This window comes from Haemaphysalis longicornis, unplaced genomic scaffold, assembly GCF_048455015.1.
Source record: "Haemaphysalis longicornis isolate Haplotype H1 unplaced genomic scaffold, Haemaphysalis longicornis Haplotype H1 scaffold_6, whole genome shotgun sequence".
Taxonomy (NCBI): Eukaryota; Metazoa; Arthropoda; class Arachnida; order Ixodida; family Ixodidae; genus Haemaphysalis; species Haemaphysalis longicornis.
In genome coordinates, this window is record NW_027526407.1 from 4178966 (window position 1) to 4200241 (window position 21276).

At 43.0% G+C, this 21276-nt stretch overlaps 1 long non-coding RNA gene across 4 annotated transcripts in view; it reads right to left on the reverse strand.

The window, feature by feature from the left end:
• Window positions 1-555: 555 nt before the first annotated feature.
• LOC144141366 (uncharacterized) overlaps window positions 556-21276 on the reverse strand; it is a 75714-nt gene continuing 54993 nt past the window's right edge. For all 4 annotated transcript variants that reach the window (XR_013316555.1, XR_013316553.1, XR_013316554.1 and 1 more), the window contains 4 exons: window positions 18703-18842; window positions 18560-18630; window positions 15619-15711; window positions 556-739 (listed from right to left, as the gene is read on the reverse strand). This is a non-coding gene — a long non-coding RNA (uncharacterized LOC144141366). The remainder of the gene's footprint in view (window positions 740-15618; window positions 15712-18559; window positions 18631-18702; window positions 18843-21276) is intronic.

Below are 21276 nucleotides of genomic sequence, written 5' to 3' on the forward strand. Positions count from 1 at the left end.
TGCATGAAATATCAATGAGCTTCAAAAAAATTCGACTTCCAGGTATGCTTCTTGTACGATATCTGATGTCAATTTTCTGCGCTGCTCCTCGCTGTCCATCTTCGGTCTAACCGCCAGCGCCATTTCTTGGGAAATAGATCATGCACTTTTGGTCGACTTTCTAGTATCCTAACAGAACTCTAATGCCTGTCTAGGTTCACTCCTAGACGGTAAGCTGTGCAAGCACATGCGCACCACATTTACCCGGTCCGGGTTTTCAAGCGCACACCTTACTGATGCTGGCTTGCGTTCGGCCGCATGTTATTTCTGAGCGACTGAAATCAATTTGCAAATACTTCTTCCGAGAGTACATATTTTCAACATTTATTACTTACCGTTCAAGCAGAAGTTGTTGCATAAGTGCTTGATATTTGTACTTATTAACAAGTTAGTGATCAGAGGCGGCTCCCCAAGCTCAAACAATTTCTTTCAGCTGCTCGAGCTATAAATGCCCATTAACAAATATATCACGGCAGTGTAAAATTTCTAAGAAACGTTTCGTAAAGGAGAAGGCAATTCACACAACAGGTTTTTTATTCGTACTTTTCAAGAATTTTCCCGCGTCTGCACCTTTCGTCGTAAACAATCATGACTTTCTTTGGTTTACAAATAAATATATATTTCTTCAAGCATTCCCAGCTTGGCTTGCTTCGTGTCATGGGTCCCCTCACTCGAAGCTCACACAAAGGTGGACTGCGTTCTGAAACGAAACATTTGGTTAATTGAAAGATAAGCTTTAACACAAAAAGCATAGAACCAAATGTTCTGTTTTTCAATATATTGAAGCCCATTATTGGTCTACCTTGTGAGAGGAAGAAACAGGGACAACACAATATTTTGTCCTCAACAAGCTAGTAAGTAATTTGAAAAACACAAAAAGCTAGTAAACAAAAAAAGGTTTCTCTGTGCAATGTTTTAGAAATATTGAAGCGCAGAACAAACGATCTCACGGTTTCAAGGGCACTTAATGAAGTTGGCTCTGGGATCAACAGCCTAGTATAAAAGACAAGCCGTAAAAAGGATTGATTATAAAATAAAAGAAATATCAACGCTTTGTTTCTTGAAAAGCAAGCTTTGCATCACAATCAACATTTTTTCCATGAAAGTACTGAATGGAAAAAGAGATGCCTAACGTTGATTGTAAATTGATGTTTATAAAGCGTTAAATAGTAGGCAGCATAGTAGAAATTATTTTAAGTGTTTCGAAGAAGCTGCAAATGAATGACAACGTTCTCAGATAGACTATAAACTGTTTGATATGATGTCATTATGTGTAGCAATGCATGATCGAGCATTGTGAAGAACCCTTTCCTGCCCACCATGCGGAGATGTAGTAAATGTCTGACACAAGAATAACTCAAGTGCATACAAAGTACTCGTTACATAAAATGACAGACAACTCAACCCAGCGAATTTGACTCTTGTAATCAATGCTGACAACGTGTAATTAGCTAAACATTTTTTGCTATTATCCTTTTTTACGGCGAAAACAAGACCTAATGCTCCCCAGGCAGCATAGGACAGTTCCGCCTAACTAAAGCCGGTGTACTTCAGCCAGAGATTTTCCGTCCGGTCCTTTTCCGGCAGACATAATCGGCCCGTGTCCAAATGTGGTCCTTTTGGCCGTATACGGCCGAACTTCCATCGCTATCCAAAGGCCGGTGTCCATCGGCCAGTTGACCGGCTTACGTTCATAGGGCCAGATTGCAGCCGTAGGGTTCCGGCCATTCCAAAGCCATTTGTGTGCGGCCTAAGTACGGCCACCTGAGAACCGTGGAGATGCGGTCGTCCGACTCCAACCGGACTAAAGCTGCCGCAAGTTCGGCAATGCAGCGGGCATCGGAGTTCAGCCACAGTACGTTGACGCGACTGAGCCCAGTGGACGACCGCTGCATGCAGCGCAAGTACATGACTCAGTCGCGCTGTGCAGCAGCCCAAACACATAATTTTGCTCCAATGTACCCACATCAAAGTGATCCCGTGTGCCACCAGCCGTGCAGCTTTCAGCGCACCGTTCCTTATTATCAACGTCACTTGACAGGAAACTGTTTATTTTAAAGTGCTTACAAGAGGTCATTCAATATTTGCTAGGCCTTTTTTACAGTCAGGTGCAGAAAATCTAATTTTTGGCAGAGCTGGAATAATTGCATTGTCCAGGCCCCGATACATTCTGCCAGGTGGCTTACCTGTAATGAACGGGGACGGTGGGGCGGCAGGCGCATATTTTAGTGGGTAGAATTTCACGAAGGTGGAAGTTCCGCTTTTAGCCAATTTCCTTTACGAGAATGTTTCTGAACACTTCCCTGATCTGAATAAATCAAATATTTTCACAATAGTTGCTTCAGCAGTTTAGTTGTCTATAAAACTGGCGCGAATGCCTTTTCGAAGCGTTTTGGTACTCTACAAAACACTCAGGAGCATTCAACGTGACTTCCTTAACACAAAAAGTATGACCAGTTTTTGGCAATTTTTCTTGCAAAGAAATTTTCTACTCGATCAACCTTTCTGATGATCTTTCACAGGGCTGGTCCTATAAGAGATTTACAAATATTTTCATTTTCAATGTATTTCTCACGTTTTCATGAGTTACGTGCACCCCACTTAATTGTCCACAAGAACCTAATTTTCCTATAATGTCGTATTACGTTAGAAAACTTTTTGAGATGTTGCAAATGACACCCTGCTTCTGATGGCTGCAGTTTTATCCCTCTGGATACAGCTGGAGCTAGGAGACTGGAGTTTCATAATTGGTTTCAAACCAATAAATCAGCCGTGGTAGTATTCATGCAGTAAACCTTGCAGACTGCAACAAATAAAACGGTAAATATTTCGTTGGTTGAGTTTGAATGCGTAAGGCTCTCATCACCTCAGAGGCAAACTTGCGGTATCGCAAGTTTATTCGATTCGTTGTCATATTTATTGATTTTATTTTTATTTACTTTTTTTATTTATTTACTTATTTATTTATTTATTTCTTTATTTGATACCTGCTTCGCCTTTCGATGTATTACAGCAGGGACATACTTAAGGGCACAGGGTAAGCCCTATACTTCCCATGCATTTTTGGCCGTTTTGAGGTACACTTTTTTCAGCATATAATTGGGGTATCTACATAACATATATATCATTTTCTTTCAAATTTTGTGCTCTTTTAACTGTACTAAAAATATGAACATTCCTAAAAAATTCAGTTTTTTATAATTTTTTGTCCGTTAGTACCTAAATTTTAGCATTATTTTAGTATTAAAAGTTGTGTACCAAAAAACTGTTACGTGCATATTTTCAATTCTAGTACAGCAGGTGTGACAAGTTAGGTAGATGACAGGGGAAAAATATCAACTTGTTGTCTTGGAAGATATAAGAAATTATTGTACCTAGGTAAGAAAAAACATTGTTTTGAGATAATTGAGTTTAAAGTAAAAAAAGAAGTGAAAAACAATACTTTTTTTGCCAGAAACACCACTGGAGCCATTTATTTTAAAAGCACCAGCTTCCTAATCGCTGTAAAAGTCATTTTTTTGCTTTTCACCCGGTCATGTGTCCTTCCTTGACTATTTTGTGCACCATCGCACAGATCTGTTCACAAAGTATTTTGCTTGTGGTCAACCTCTTTAAGCCACTTGATGGTGGCGTTGCGCCCATGTTTTGGTCTGAATGATTTCGAAATACTGGCTCATGCGTTGCTTCATCATTTAATGAAAGAACAACACCCAATGTTGGAATCATTAAATTGTGAAGCCCAAAAAGGATGTTTTCTTCTGCGCAGCTTCAAAGGGCAAATGTGGAAAAAACGTGCAACAGGGTCTTTGGATTGCCCTCGCTGAAAAATCAGCTATGCAATGGTTGCTAAGCAATTTCTTAATACGGCTGGTTCCAGAAAAGCATTTTGATCTAAAACTGGAAGTTTTTTTATGAAAAAAATGACAATAAAGCCTCAGAACATTCTTAAGAGGATGTGGGCACTTACTACTTGCTTACGGGAAAACTGCGCTTCAGCGAGAAATAAGACATTTTAAGGGAAGTGTGAATATGGAAAATGTGAACAAGGGATTGAACTTCCCTAATTGCTAACAAAAACAAAAAGTAATTTTTCCAAAATTTGGCCTTACCCTGTGCTCTTAAAAGTGCGCCCCAATTTTGAGACCAAATAACAAAATATTTCTACAAAGCGCGGTAACAATCCTGATTATAAACAGCGGATACAATCATACGTAGAAGATGATTACCCTCTCAGACAAAATGATTCGCGCAAGGCGTCACCTCTAAAGGAAAGTAATAATTTGCTTTAGGATTGCCGTCCTACTTTTGAATATGTAGAAAGGCGCTAGCATATACTTCTCCCCTTCTATTCCAGTTTTGGAATGAGAGATATTACTAAAAATTTTAACCTACGGGTTTGTCTGTGATCTTTGGCGCCTTATCATTTAGGGTTACTTTTACTTTCCCTCGTGCTAAGTAGACGGTCCCAATTACGTAAAACAAACCGCATTGCCCTATTCTGTATCTTTCCTAGCATATCAACCAGCTCTTTGGTGTAGGGATCCAAGGAAACACAAGCGTAATCCATCATTGGGAACAGAAGTGTGAAATACGGTTGTTTTTTTCGGTTATATAAAGGTTTGTTGAAATTTTGCCTCAGAAAGGCAAAAAACACGGGCCGCCGTAACATTTATGTTGTGAGCGTGCCTAGTTCACCTCTAACTACTCGTTAAAGTAATAGTTATTGATATTCACCAGCCATTCCTAAAGCAGAGTAATTTACGGTAGACGTATTCAATTGAAAAAAAAAAAAACGTTTTCTTGTAAACGTTAGCGCACGCCTTTTTAGCATTCAACGACTTTTCTGAATCAGCAAACGAGGATGGTTTTAAATTCGAATCATGCTGCAGGTATTCGGAATCAAGTTCATTCGCTGTATTGCTGTCAACTGTCACAGTCATTCGCCAAAATTTTAAACAAAGTTTTGAGGTCAATAGTAATATCACTTAAATATAAAAGAATGAAAAGAGGGCCCGCAACTGAGCCTTGCGGAATTCCTGAGGTGATGGGAAATATAATCGAACAAACAACCCTTAAAAGTGAACGACTGCTGTCTTAGAAATACTGGGCTCCTCCATGCAAAAACCGATTTATTGAGTTTATAGCCCGCCATGTACTAACAAGATGGTCATTAGGAGCACCGTCAAATGCTTTTCTGCAGTCCAAGAAAATACAGTCAAATACTTTAAGCTTATCTATTGCTAGAGGCAAATCGATCGTGGACTCAACAAGCTGAGTTGAGCAAGAACAACCTAATGAAATTCTTGTTTGCTAGGATGCTGGCGATTATGTGTGACCCAAGTCATATCATAAGAGTAGCTAAGCTCACCTTCAAACACCGCAACTAAATTACCATGCAGGCTTCTTCATTGACAAGGCTCTGTTGTTAACGCAAATTAAAAGTCACACTTTTTAAATGGAGTGTCATAAAATCTGATTAATTAACAAAGTGCAGGGCACAAAGTTGAGCCTACAAGTGCACGAGCTTAGCCTCTTCTGCGTTAGTTACCAACATAATAGTGACACGTTGTGTTTCACAGTATTACTGTCAGAAGAATAGCCCAAAACGAGCGCTTTTGTTCACCCTTGCCTTGCTTTGGTGGGGATTCCTTGACATGGCTCCGGCTGAGCTCCTACGCGGTGCCCGGTTGCTGGACACCCTTTAGGGGCAGGTATTTTCGGTGAACACCGCCATTTTGGGTCGACGTCTTCAATGCTTTGTCGGGTCGACGTCTTCAATGCTTCAATGCCGGGTCGACGTCTTCAATGCTTTGCATTTATTTAGGGGGCGAACAGACTCGAACTAATGCGTCGTCGCCGCCGGCAGGCGAGGCGCGGTAGCGGCTATGACTGGCGAGGCTTAGCTCATCCGTCTGTGTGGCATACTCTATCGTGGCAATAAATGATATTCCGCTGGCCTAATGGTTGCCTGATAATGTTCAGTAAGTCCTTGCCCCTTGCCCGTTCACCTAGAACTACTCACAGATGTGTCTGAAACGAAGTTGATTCGTTTAAATTGTAGAAACACCGAGCGGATAAAAAGCGCGTCAGTGTCGTTCGGCTCCCTAATGGCTTTTCTTTTTCTTTCATTGAAAAACCGTTCCTACACCAGCCGGACTCCTCCAAAACAATAGTGCATGAGTTCCGGCACCCACATGCAAGCCGTTATTCGGCTGTACGCCGCTTGCCGAAAGAATGACGCATAACCTGATTCCTTACGTCGGCTGGTCTCTACCTGAACACCGGTTGTCAAATATGCTGCGACCTGTTCGGTTGCCCTAATTCGGTCGAAGACCGCTAACCAAATGAAAAACCTACACTCCGGGGCTGTACGTCAGCTGGTCTCCTTTATAACCCAGGTTGCCTGTCGAAAACGAATATTCTGCCGCCGGACACGCCCGTTATCCGTTGGAAGGGCGAATGCGTGGCAGCCGCACTCCAGCTTGTCACCTTTCGAACACCAACTGCTACCGCAGGAATACCATTATTCTGTAGCGGGTCGCTTGCTGAGCTTTCGCTGAACACCGCATCCCGAAGGAAAAACGGAGGCTCTCAAGCCGTACTTCGGCCGTTCTCTTCCTGAACGTCCCAAGTCAAAAGTAAACTGAATATTTCGCAGCCAGATACCTGCTGTTGTGGGTCTGAATACGGGTGGCCTGAGAAATACCGAAGCGCTGGTGGCCAAATGTTGGCTATTCCATGTATGATCAGTGGCTGAGAGAACCTCAATGCTGGCCGGGCGTGCCATGAAGCGACACACTTTCTATGCCGCCTGGGGCTCAATTCTTTGTTATCACTACTTGCATCGACGCGGGAGGTGGTACAAGAAACACACAAATATCCATAAGCAATGATTTACATATGCGTTCTTTCAAGAAGAGCTGAAGAGTAAATTATATATTAACATGGTGAAGTTAATTTTGGTAGTACACAAAAATTTTGAGTGAGCCACTATTCAATAACACCTGAAAGGATAACACTTGTTGAGATCTTTGTTCAGTAGTTTTTAATAATGCCTACGAGAAGTAGCTTTGTAGTAAATAATATGGGCCCCTGTGACGGGTGTATATTGCAGCGAACCATGCAAGGGGTTTGTTTATTTGTGTTTTGCTTTTACCGCCCGGTGGCGCCGGTCTGTTTTATCTCTGTGCCAAGGGAAGCGCGTGTTCCATTCTTTCTTTCTGTGCCGCATGTGTTATCTGCTCTGATAGGGACAGCATTCCGATCTAACGTGAACAGCCCGGAATAATCGTCTTGGATCTACAATGTTCTCGATTCGAATCGACGGTTCGAGAACGACGCGCTAAAAAGCCTGCACAGCCGACGCCGGCGTATTCGATTCTGCGACGTTCCCTGAGGCACGTCACTTTGTTGACCGCTGTTTCGCCACCTGTATTCTTTTGAGTTGTTAGGGGAGCACAAGTTCGCTCCAATAAACTTTTTTCTTTTCTAAAACAACTGCATCGTTCCTGGCTTCGTGGCAATATTTACAGAAAGTGTCGAGAGACGACAAACCGCTTGCGACCGCGTAAGCAATTAACTGTATTGCACGTCTATTGTTGTATAACTATAAAAACCTTCTCCCTTGTTTTTTCGAGTGGTTTGACACAATAGTGAAATTAGATTTGTGGCAATTGTATCCGAGCAATTGGAGCAAAAAAAAATTAGAATAACTAGCCGGTTGTATCGAGCATTTTGTTTCAGCATGTACCTTTTCTAAGAATCTTGATTTTTTTCAATGAGCTGAATGTTACAAAAGCTTCTAAAACAGTTTAGAATATTGTACAAGTTACTGATAAGAAGGAATACCAGTTTTATACACCAACTAGTGTGAGTAAAAAAAGACTGGCCATAAAATAAGAAAGCAAATGCAAAACTTTCTGGAGTATTGTTGTGGTGGCAGGGGAACTGCGGCGATCGCTCGTTGATAGGGAACCTTTGTATGTTGTTAATAGTGCCGATGGCCATGACAGCGCCGACGCCGGTCCCTTGTGACACACAGCTTCTTCTTCCTCTTGGCTCGTATCTGGCCCTATGCGTGACGTCTACTTCTTCCGCCTTGTCCTAAAGCCCACGCACCAAAGACGACAGCCCGGATGGTGGCCATAAGCAATGGACGGCTGGAATAAAGATGAGATGAGATAACGAACCGTGAATTCCTTGCCGCCACCGATGACAATGGTGGGCTGGTTGAAGCCAAGTCCAGAATAGTGATGCCACCGACGCCACAAAGATAACGTCGACAGCCACTGGATACGCGCCAGGGATCTGGGAAGGGGAGCGGTGTATTCACTGGTCATGTCGCGGCTGCTAACATGGGGCAGCCTTTGCACCTCATTCGCTGGACACACAGAGCTGAAATGGGCGCTTTCACGGCGCACCCGAGCTGTGGCACGCCGACGCAATCGAGGAAGTTTGGAGGGATGTTCAAGCTGCGAGGCGTTCTGAAGCTTGTGGACCACGATGAAGATGACAACAGCAACCTCCATCAAAATAGAGATGTTCCCCTAGAACAGCTTTTTGTCTGGCAGATGACGACTATTGCCTCCCCGTTTAAGCTTCAATGATAAATCTGCCTGATCACCAAGGCCGTGAGGCACGGCCATGTGCCGACCAGCGCCTGACACATATTGTGCAATACACCTTATCAGCGGGTTCAGCAAATGTGCAAAGGAGTAGCGTAGCACGAGAAGTGTTACATGGCGAATCATACTACGGATACCTTTCAGCGAACACATATCAACTTTGCTCCACCTTATGTTGTGGCCCTGAAATCAATACTCAAAACATGATGGTTGCCGCTAACACTATTGTCTAAGAAGACGCTTCGCGCAAGGTTAGCCGAAGGCTGGTACCACCACCGTTGTGGAGATGGCCTGGTAAAGACACAGAAAAGCAGCTGGAAAATCTGAATGGCGACCGTAGTTTCAAGATCTTCCAGGAAAAAAGAAACAAACAAGCGTTTTCATCTGGTCCAAAAACAACGAAAGCTCACTTCTGTTGAAGAGTAAGTTCTTGAAGTCCTTCCATACCATCGGGAGAAAGGACCCGGAAGAGCGTTTCCTGTAAACACGCGAGAAACACCTCAACTAGCGGATCAAAACTGTTTTGAAGAAAATGAAAGGAATATTTCTCTGCTCGTAATGAAATGCAGGAGAATTTCCCGCAGAGGACGCAATAAAGTAGAAGACACCCGACCTGCGCTAAATGCAATAAGCTCGTCCACTTATCATTTTACTTCGTGTGTGTCGGTTAAATTTTCGACGCGATATCAGTGCTTCAAGACTTGATAAACTGCGGAAATTTTCTCAAAGACGCAACATGCCAATGGCTAAACTCATATATTATATTGGGAGAATTGCCACAAACACAACGTACATATGCGCCACCGACAAATCCAGATGAGGTATCACCGATGAGCCACAGAGAGACCACAGTCACGGTATCCTCCGACCCCAGGAGGTTAAAAACGCCACAATGCGGAATACGTTTGAGAAGCACACAGTCCTCCTCTGCTATGCCACCACTTAGCCGGCAAGAGCCATGATCACTGCCGCCAAAAACAACTCTCTGTGTGATGTGTTTTGCGCATGCACCATGCGCCTTGCTCGGCGAGCATCTTAGTAAGATGACCAATATTTGTCTCCACCAGCCAAGACCAAGCACATATCAGTTGTTCAGCGTTGGCTCGTTTCTACAGAATTTCTACCAACCGAAGCGCCGCTCGTTTGGCTCGTGGAAGCACTCCGAGCCAGTGTAATGGAGAATGAAGTCACAGCACGGGAATTGAAGTTCCTTGAAAATATATACTGCAAAACTTGTGGCGACACACCGATGCACTGAAGATGAAGCCCCAATATGTCTTGTTAACCTGATACCCGTTTTAGCATTGGCGTCTCCCGACGTGCGGCAATCCATCGTTAACACGCCAATGCAGCGATAAAACGCCTTGACACACCAAACTTTGAGGACAACATTTAACACACACGAATCCAGCGGCAGCAATACGTATGAGAATAATACACACGTGAGCAAACTGTGAAGTTGCTGGCGGATTATTTGCATCGACGCCAACAAAATAGACTACAGTTTTGGATGTTCAATTTCTCCGCTATACCCGAGGCACCTTATGTATTCTCGCCAGTTGCGATGTAAACATCAGGTGTCTCCTTTACAGGCACTACCTGCCGCGTTGCGTTCTTCGTAGTCCTCAACTGATCACGTGGCGTATTTCTAGTGAATTCTTGCGGAACATGACCTCTGAGAAGACTGCTCTGTGGGGGTAGGAATTGGTTTCTGCTATTGGCCCATGTGGCACAACAGCGGCGTAACCACATATTCCGCGGAGAAGATAGGGTGGCGACTTCCACATTCCTACGCACGCAATGATCATTATCAATGTTTACTGTCACGTGTCTGTTTCTCAAACAAACGGCTCTTCGGCAAACGACCAGAGCTTGCTTTTTGAAGGCGGTGTCTTTCTTTCAAAATGCTATTTGCGCTTTGGGCGATTGATAATCGCAAGTGGTGAAAACAAATTTTACTAAAAAGTGTCAGCATGCTGTACAAGCTGCAATAAATGCGTTCTTCGAACATTTTTAGAAAGCCGCTGGTATTATAACCATTGCCGAATTGGAAATGATGTCCAGACTCGTCTCATTGCGCTTACTCTTTAATTTCAGTGATGCGCTAACCCAAACAAGGAGAAGATAACGGCTTTGCGAAGCCGCTACAGGGATACTTTTTCTCGAAAAATAGAACAATGGCATTTGTGAAGGCGCAAATCTTGAACGAAGTTAGGTCCGTCCAACATAACAGTCACTATTCAAGCTGTCTTAACAAGAACGCAAAGCCACCAGAACACATCTAGAGGGCACGCCCAACAACATTCCGCACTCGAAACGTCCTTCAGTTGCCCGAGGTGGCCTAGCAAAAGAAGGACGGCACACTTAGGTCTTCCCCTAACTAGCAACGAGTGTATAAAAACGCAACAAGGAAGTCTAGCATTTCATAAAATACGATGACGTCCTGAACCGCTTCAGTTGCGGGAAGTACTTCTCTTCGATAAATGTGAGTACCCCGCCTCGTAAAAAGGGAGAGAGGGGAGACCCAGAAAGGACAATGCAATCGTGAGAGGATTGTTAATGTTCCACGTGATGAAGTTGGCGCTGTGAATGGCAATAGCAACCTTTCAAAGAGTCACGACACCATTCACACCTAAATCATATACTTGTACAACATTGTCTTGTTCGCCGGAAAATTAAACGAATACTTGGCAAGGATAAAATCTGCCCTCGAGGCCATTCACACGTCGCTATAAATGGTGCGGCCTCAAAACACCGATTTTGTACCGGAAGCGAAAACAGGCGATAATACACTAAGCTTGGATACAGTCTTCGGCCAAATGCCCAGCGGCGGCGAAAGGTTACTCACTTGCGCTACCCGCGTTCTGTCAAAAGAGTAGAAAATATCCAGCCACTCAAGGAATGCCTTCCTATTTACTAGCCGTAACTGAGTTACGCATAGCGTATGTACCAGGTCAATAAACATGTTCACAGAGCACCGCGCGCTGTTCCGGCTGTTTAATTTACAGCACGCGTGCGGCCGTCACTGTGAAAGTATCCTGTCATTCCAAAAGTGCAACGATACCATCGTCCCGCAAATCGCAAAGGAAATATTAGCACACATAGTGCCTATCGCGCAACCGCACACCAACTAGTATAAAACTCAGATAAAGTCGTCACGTCGAGGCACAAAGCTCTGCCAAAACACCAAGTTGTGCGTTGTGACTGATCTCCTAGAATGACACAACGTCACACGGCAAAGGTCCTCCAAGAAAACTTCCACGCATTAGCATCATACTATCGGCCCTCGCAAATCACTTTCATGTCAAAACGGGAATGAAATATTTCCTCTCCATCCCGCCCGTCTTCTCTACAAATCCTAAAAGCATACAACTATGACCAGCAATTTGGACACTTTCGCACGAGGCGTAAAATTGGAAAAATCGAGGCCTCTATTTTCATGTAACAACGCAAAGATTTAAGTAGCACGGAAAGTGTATGTAGAAAAGAGACACACCCCAGCCTGTCCAGCGGACACTCCAACTTCGTCTCTCTTCTCTTGTTTTCGGCGGTCAACAGCAGCAATAACCCAAATGTCTGTTTCCAAACCCTGTTCAGTACAACGCCCCCACGGGATATATGTGTGTTCATTGCGCGCGCTATTCTATTGAGCTCCTGCCGAGGGGTACCCGCCGTTCGGATTTGGCGTCTTCGAGGTAGACTTCTTTGTGCTAGCGCAGACAGCCCAGTTTCGAGCATCAGCGTGTCTACAATGGTCTCTAGGAACTGCTTCTTACCCAATAACTCTTTCTTAAGATTTCTTTCTTAACCTAATTTTACGGGCTGTTCCCATTATTATTGATGATTTTATATGTTCAGATCGCGTTACGTTCGGGGCACCACCTATGATGACGTCAATCAACCTTTTGCAGCATCAGCTGTGGCGCTGTGTGGCGACGATTTTGGAAATACGCTACCGCGATGGCAGATATTGGACAAGACCCGATATGCAGCTATGGTTAGTGTAAGTTCCTACCCGCGCTTGTAAAGGTGTGTGACACAGCTCCCCCGCCACAGATGCGCAACTTTGCACCTTTTATGAGGAACGAGAAGGGGTAGGTTTCCCGTTGTGAGGTACGGATTCACTCGGCTCCCTATAACGCGCGTGGGTGATAATGACAGCATTAAACGCCCGCGCTACAGCCTATGCCTCGCATTGCATCTAGAGCTGCCATGGCTACAAGAGGCTCAAAACGGCAGCGACGACAGCTACGCCACTTTACCACCCAATAACCTTAATCTCTACTCCATTTCAACAGACACAAAAAGAACTTGTGGTAACATTATATCTGCAACAAGCAGGTAGCAAGTGGAATGTCATGGCAACATATTACTTGACGCACTGTGTAGAGACCACTGCTCTTTTCAAGGGGGCTGCACAAAGGGTCACCGAATTTTTTATCAGTTTTGAGCTATGAGGGGTTGCCCTGAAGCATAAACTACGAACAGCGAAACAACCTAACTGCAGCATTTATTCCATACGTTTTACGCTATTACAACACGAATCACAAAAAAAGGGGAATAGAAGCCCCAAAAGGACGGAATAACTGAATGCCTGAACAAAATGATCGCCGATCTAATGTCTTACCACAGAGACGTTGAACATAATACGAGAGACTAAATTCTCCCCTTTCTTTTTTTACCTTCAACACAGCGGTCAAGAAACATGTGCTAATACCTGCGTTCGGGTTTGCCTTGAGAAGGCATCTGACTACAATGCTCGGCGCCATGATGCCGCCTGCCGCAGTAGACTACCTCTTGCCGGACGCCAAGGGGCAGCTACAACCGACGAATGAGCCCCGTAAGCGTGCGGGATTTTCTACAACCGACCAGAAACTCGGGAGTTCCACTACTTCGGTGCCTTCTTTCTCTTTCCCATTTTCTTTTTTGTGCGCTACGAGTTGACAGTCACACTGCCTGTATTTCACTTAACACATTTCTCAAAACTATGTTTTTTTCTGGCTGTGGGGCACCTGTCCTGCACTGATTCCCACAAGTTAACATGGGCATTTGAAGTGGCGTCGACGCTGTGCAGACAAGGCTAGCGGTCGTTTTTAAGCTGTCGATGCTATAATGTAACCGGAACTTAACAAGCTCACCACCGAATCAGAAAACCTAGGAATAATTGTGATGCAAAATGTAGGTATTTTCTTTAAAATTGTGGCTTTTCTGTACCGAGGAGCCTAAATGAAGGTTTTATAAGGAAGTCATTTCTTTTGGGTTTAAAAATTTTGTTTAGGCATTTGTAATATATCGCTAAGCCGATACTTCCCAAAAGCATTTTTTTGAATGACATACGACGGAAACATAAGGGAATAGATGTCTCCAGTTGATTCAACTGGTAAGGATACCCCTGCGATGAAACATTTTTCCTAAACCACAGCTTTCTGCTATGAAATGTCCCCGTTTACTGACAAACTAGCTGATTCGATATCCAGATACGATGTTCTTATTACGCCTTGAACGTTTTCCCGGTTTAGAGAGCCGCCACGTATTACTTAATGTATTTCGTGCAGTAGCCCGGATCTAAAGCGCGGGTTAAGGATGGTGGCAAGGCGCAAACTCTTGTTTTCAACAGCGACTTACCTTTTGCATTGAAATTTTGAGGAAGACATTTTTTCAAGATATTTGTTTCTTTGTTTCTTATTTACTCTGCAGAAGTGGTTTAAAACAAAGTTGGACATTTCTTGAAAATAGAGTGCTCTGTGACAGCACCCGTTTTAAAACCAAAAAAATTGTTTTTTGGCACATTCTGAAGGTAAAGCTTTGCCTACAACGTCCGCTGAAGATCGCCGTTTTATGCCGCGAAGAAAAAAAACAGGGATGAAAAAAGACGAACCTTAATATATCATCGTTGACTAATCAGTTCGGTGTAAAGCTCTGTAGCAATGCTGAACGTTTTTATTGGTGTTTCACGGTTAGTAAACTGATGGTTTGTTTTCCGCAACATTCTCTCAGAATGTTGCGGGGAGAGCTAAGCACTACCGACAGTTTCGCGCAACTCAGAGCAAGAAAGCTGCCGAGCTCAACTCCAGAGGGAACGTGCCAGTATTGTGAGCACGTCCCGCAGATGTTGATAGATTTAGTGCGTCTAATCTCTTCGGGGTGATTCACACCTTAAGTTTGGGTGGACCTCACACCAACAAATATCAGCCACCTTGAGAAAACGGTCCGCACACCGAGTAATGTGCGAGCTAGCATCCCAAAACGCCTGAGCAGAAGTGCCACAATGTCTCTAGCGCTGCTAGGTTTTCAAAATGGCAATGGTTCCCCCATTGGGCACTTTTTGGACACCCTGAGCGTATAATCAATTTGTTTCCTATTACCGGGCGCATATTGAGTTGTAAAAGAAATATTACTAGTGAAAACTGTCTTTAAAACTATAGCGCCCACATTCAAGAACGGTTATCTGGGTTACGAAATGGTTCACGTCACCCGGTTAAGCCGGTTGTATGATGCTTTACTTTGCTTTTACCCACATAACTTAACAAACTGCGCAATTTTAGGTGGCCACAAAAAAGGAAGAAACAGAGGACAGGTGCGGAAAATACAGCAGAGACTTTATTGGCTTTCGGTAGCCAGGGTGATACCCCTTCTCAATATTATTAGGAAAGTCGAAAGAATATTGCGCACTTCCTCCGCCCATTACATGGTTACAATGCCTATTATTGACGTCTTCAACCTGGCTGTGTAGGTATAAATTGGAACCGCTAGTGAACGTAGGACAGGAAGTTTTTCAGTGGTAGCCTAGGTAGATAAAGAGTGTGTTCACCAGAAATGAATTGGTTGATGTGAAGTAGGGTGTGTTGTCACCTAATGTGTTCTTTATCTTCTTCCACATTTATTGTGTATAATAGTAATGAATACAAACACATAAAAACCGTAAAATAAATTCGCAAAAAATTCTACAACTTACCAAAAGGATCGGTTGCAGGCGTAATAAGAAATATACCACATGTATATTCTTGATCTGCGTATGCCAGCTTTTCTTTGAAAGTTGATAAAGAACCTGAGAAAAGTGAAAAGGAGTGGTGGCTTTTTTTTCAAAGTAATGTAGTTTTTATTGAAGGCGAGAAGACGAATTGTGCGGGCTGAGGTAAATATTTTAAGCTGAAGTGAACCACAGCGTAGGATAGAGCCTAGTGAGACGAAGCACCTGCGGTAGCAGGTGTGTCATATTGTGTACAATAAGCTGAGCAAGGCATTTTGTAGAGTCAATTGGTAATTTGAAGTGGCCGAAAGACCTTTATAAACGTTAGTAAATACTCGCCCTTAGAACCTTGTGTTCTTAGCCAAGTATGCTATCCCCATGTAGTATATTACCCTGAAGAATAAAAGAGTTATGTCAGCAAGTAATGACCGCTGTTGGTCAAGAACGACACAACGAAAACAATCAGAAGAGTGCGTAACGAAAAGAAGAAAACAAGCACGAAGGACACTGAAAAAGAAAAAAGATAGACACTACATTCAACTAGCAGCACGTGGCACCGAATAGCGTCACGCCGTTGTATCAGCCTCTGGAGTCTCGTAACTGTCGCCATCGGTGAAGCAGCTGAAGCTACCTTGCTTGCACGTTGCACCTCGGAAAAAAACGATAGGTTCCAGGATCGTTAACTCGTGTGTGGCCACTCGTAATACACGTCGATAGGTTATAAAATTACAGTTGAAGATTGTTGACGTCTTATCCGGATTGAATGTGGAGAGAAGCAAAATGATAACAATGAATCTCGAGTCTGCTTAACAACAGTGGTAGTGTAGCAAAATACTATCCTAATGGTACATTTCTGATCAGCAGTAAAGAAAAATTTCGATCGCATAGAATGCGAAGGCGTTTGATATAGGCAGCGTCAAACGCTGAGGCCCAAACTTTTAAAGTGTGTACACAGCATGAATAATGCTGAAGACTAAAATCGAACTTAGATAGATTTAAATGATATTGCTAACTTACTTCTAAAACGCAACCAGTAAATATCATTATTTGATAATAATGTCTTTACGTGTGGTGACACAAAGATGTGTTATGTAAATGCTCGTGTAATCTGCGGAATATTGATATTTAAGTAGTTATGTGGCAGTCTTTCATTACAGGCAAATACGAATATTTAACGTCCAGAATTTTAATGTGACTCGCACTACTGTATTCCTTGGTGGTGCCCATGGAGAGCCTTTTAAAGGCTGTGGAATCCAGGCGAAGAGGCAGTAGAGTAGAAGTGCTGAAATTCTGTGTGTCTGCTGACGGCGGACTCTAAGCGACAGTGAATTGTTGTACTGGCAAAGTAGGGACGTGATTCGAAACGCAAGTTCAATGCACTACTTCTTCCTACGATGTACGATGATGGGGCTGGAAAAGCAGCTACCTATGGCGTCACGAACCTCAGGTAAATTGAAGGCGTACTTCTGTAAAAAGAAATGCAGACATTTTCCTAAGTTCACCGATTTTTAAATCCGCACACAAGGAGATTTTTTGCTGTTTCCCGTGCTTCTTGTAGAAGAGCTGATTCGAGTACCTGCTTGGGTGTCAATCCCTAATAGGCCGCCTGTGACCCAGCGTGCGGCCGTTATTACGGTGATGAAACTAGAGGAGGCCAGAGATAATTTCAAAAATACCGCGCTGGTTGTCACTCGTGTTTCAATTGTTACCCAGCAGAATTGCCACTCGCAATTTATGATAGGCTTTAGTATCATGGTTCAATATTTCCCATATGTTCAGTTGAGCATTAGATGTAAACTACCGCTATCTTGTTTCAAAGCAATCAGCTGCAATTTCTTCCGACAAAAAACCCTTCAATTTTGTAAATGCATGTTTCTCTGTAAGATTCACTCAAAAATATTTACCAAATACGCACTTGTTAAAACACAGCCACGTGCTCTTAATATTTTTTTTATCAATATTTGGAATCTACTGCTGTTCACTCCAATGATAGATAAATGCGCCTTCTCAAAAAGAGGTTTTGGAAGACAATTCAACCTTTTTTACTCCTAATAGGAAACATATGAAGCCAAGCCAGCATAGTATTTTGACTGATGTTTGACGGCGAATTCACGTGATCTTGCTTGATGTGGGGACAATTCTGTCAAAAACTGCGTTTTTTTTCTTCAGATTACAAGGAATAGTAGTAGGGAGAGCACATTTGTTAGCTATATATTTACGGTGGTATATTTCTGGTAAAAAAAGTTTTGGTTGACAGCAGGTAACAAATGGGCATATACTCCTAGTCAATTATTATTGCTATTTGCTGGGCAAATACCTTGCATTGAGCTGCATGTTCGGTAGTTTGGAAGCGCATTTATTTCCAAACTGGCGTCACCCACAGGTTTTTATGCTACTCATTTTCGGAATAGATGACAATAAAGGTGCCTACTCATTGCCAATAAATATTTGCAATGCATTTTGTTTTTGCGCTAAGAGGAGGCGTTTTTGTAGAACCATTGAACTTCGTTTGTCGCTGTCAAACCGCAAAATAATTACATTTCTTTATTTTATTTTCTTGTTTTGTTACTACGTCACACATATGTAAACGCCTCAATGCAATAGTGAATATGGTCCACAAACAGAACGTCCTGTTTTCTACTTGTTGTAGAGACAGGATATGTAACACTTCGGCGCCAGAAAATGGGGAATCGTGAATGCTTTCAGTGCCATTTACTACAAAATACTGGATTGAAAGTTTCCGCGAATGCTCAATGACATTTCCAATAACGCAATAGTCGAAATTTCAGGTTTTCGAAAAAAAACACGCAGCTAGAAGCAGCAATACGCATAATAAAAATCAATTTTTACGTGCCATATCATTCCGGGTCTGTTTTTGTCGGATTTGCACCAACAGTATTTAAAACAAAACAAATGACTGGCTTACCTTCTTTCGCGAGATTCATGGTATCCGGTTGACGTCGCGGAAAAAAAGTTCCGGTTAATATTTCGGATTTCCTAGCCAAAAGATATTTCAATAAACAACTTGTTTCCGAAGAATTCTGCCCAATAAAGTATCACCGAGCTTACCATCTTTTTCTTACATGTTCCGTCCGCCTAATTCGTATTGATTGCATGGTTACATTTAGTGTCCTGTCCCACTTGCACAGAAATGGCTCCTGATAACTAGTCGTGTTGTAGGTCCAGATCCTTTTATCGGTGGTCATAAACTAGAATGAAATATTGGAGTGTACATTTCAGAAAACAGATCGTAAATGTTTGCTACCTATTCTTTTTACGATCTCCAGGGTTATTTCAAATTAACAGCGATAATCTGTTGGAAAAAGGCACTCAGGTACCCACACAGACCTCAGGCACGTCGTAAAGCAAATGGGAGGAAGTGGTAGGTTTTCTCCCCTTTCTTTCCTTCTTTCCAAAATCTTTATCTGTTTCTCCGACCTATCACATCCTCCCCTTGGCTTTCCGAGGTTGTCTTGACTGCCAACCCTTATTTCTGTCTTATTCCAACGAGCCCCTAATTTCCAATTCTGATTCGCTACATGCATAGCGAGGGCCTCTGTTCTGGCAGTCTTGTTGCCTTAGGGAGCTTAAGAGGGTTCAACGCTGGTCGAACACTCTCGACATGTCGTAGACGCTGGAGTCACGGCCCGGGGTTTAAAAAGAAGGTCCCCTTCACCCCGAGTAGTCCGAGTGGTGCTGGCTACCACCTCCAAGCGCAGGAAACAAAAACTACCTTAACATTATAATATCCGCGAAAGTGGACGGGAAAATAGCCCCACCGGTAGCGTAGTGGGCTTCGCACCAGACTAGTATTCTGGAGGTGGTGGGTTCCGATCCCACCCATCGGGCATTTTTTCTCCACTTTTTTTCTTTGTTTCCAAATTCTTTGTCTTCTCTATGACCTATCACATCCTCTCTTTTGCGAAATACTGGTCCTCCAGTGGAAACGGTAGTAACCCTTTTTGTTTTTGTTTTTTTGAGGTGTGCGCTGCATTTTACGTTTTGATATATGTATGTGTGTTTATAATAAAAGGGGCACGCGCTTTAAAGAACACTGTTTATTTGTCAACGTTTCGATACGTTACCAGCCCTTATCCCAAGCGTAGCAGTGCGACCTCAGAGATCACACATGACCATTACCACGGGCAAGGGTAAAGGTCAAGCCCCATAACCTCACTGCACTTTGGAGGTAGAGCGAATGCAATCTTGGGAAGAACGCGAGAGAGAGCATTTATATTTGGTAGTTGTGACCACCGTCTAACTAAAATACCGAGATAAAAAGATCAATATATCGCGGTAACCAAGTATAGGCGACAAGATGTCCAGACTAACGTTTATTCCAGCCTCCACTAATTGAGCAGAAGAATGGCGCACGATTTGCGCTCTTCGTGTTCTGTTGTACTAGAAAATTACACTGTAATGGTGCAAGTTTGAGGTGCAACGATTGTGTGGTTCCGGAGGTTAGGTGTCGTGACGTGGGCAGGATCGGGGGCAAACGGGGGCAAACGAACATGTGCACGGTGATTCTTAACGGGCATGAGGAATGGCGTGACCTCCTGATCAACGTATTAAATACTGTACACTCAGGCAAACTACATTACAACAGTCGCAGTAAGGTTGCGCGTACATAAGATGTCTGAAATGAGAGTTTCTTCTTTAGGCCACAATGGCTGTTGCCATTTGTTTGCGTAAGAAACACCGAGCCTATCCGCATGGTCGGCATTTTCTTTTCGATGTCCTCTAGGTTTTGGTATCTCCAAGGTAGTCGTTAGTATTCTAGCAGAATTGTATACGGTGTATCAAGCGGCTGGGAAGATTTTTAAAAGCCAATTTGCTCAGTTCTCGCCTGCCGAAGTATCTGTCGAGTATTTTGTTTATGTTCAGGTTTTACTGGCAAACGTTATGTCAAGGTTCCTTCGACCCGTTTATTTAGCTCTTTTTAAGGTTGAACATCTCCTTGGGTTATGGTTTGTCTTTTTGCAAATAGAGTCATTGGCTGCGGGTGCGTGCGAGGATTGTATCGCTAGTACAATGAACATGATTTAAGAGCTTGCTTCGAAGTGTCTGGGGCAGCAACACTGTCTCTTATATAGCGGGCCCGTGAATAAGGAATACTCGGGTTGCGGTGGTGCAGATGACAGCTTTGAGATATTGCTGCCTATCTGCAGGTTTTTTTTGTATTCTGTTCTTATCGACTCTCCTCTGTGCGCATTTATATTTCCATATGAAGAAAATTATTCTCGCAGCGGAAGATGTGGGATTGAATGCCCTGCTGGGATTGGCTGGTTGAATCGCCCGATTAAGCTGAAGTCCTCGCACTACCTGTCAAATTAACAAATGCGTCGCCGTTTGCAACAGCGTTTGAAAAATGGCCTCATTTATAAGGCATATATATATATATATATATATATATATATATATATATATATATATATATATATAAATATATATATATATATATATATATATATATACATATATATATATATATATATATATATATATATATACAGTAATCAGAGATTATAACGAAGTAAGCGGGACGGCGAATAATTTTATTAGCAGCAGTATTTCAATATAAGCGTACAGCCCAGAAAAACTAAAGCAGTTGCGCTTTCTTTGCGCCGCAACTTCAAGGAGTAA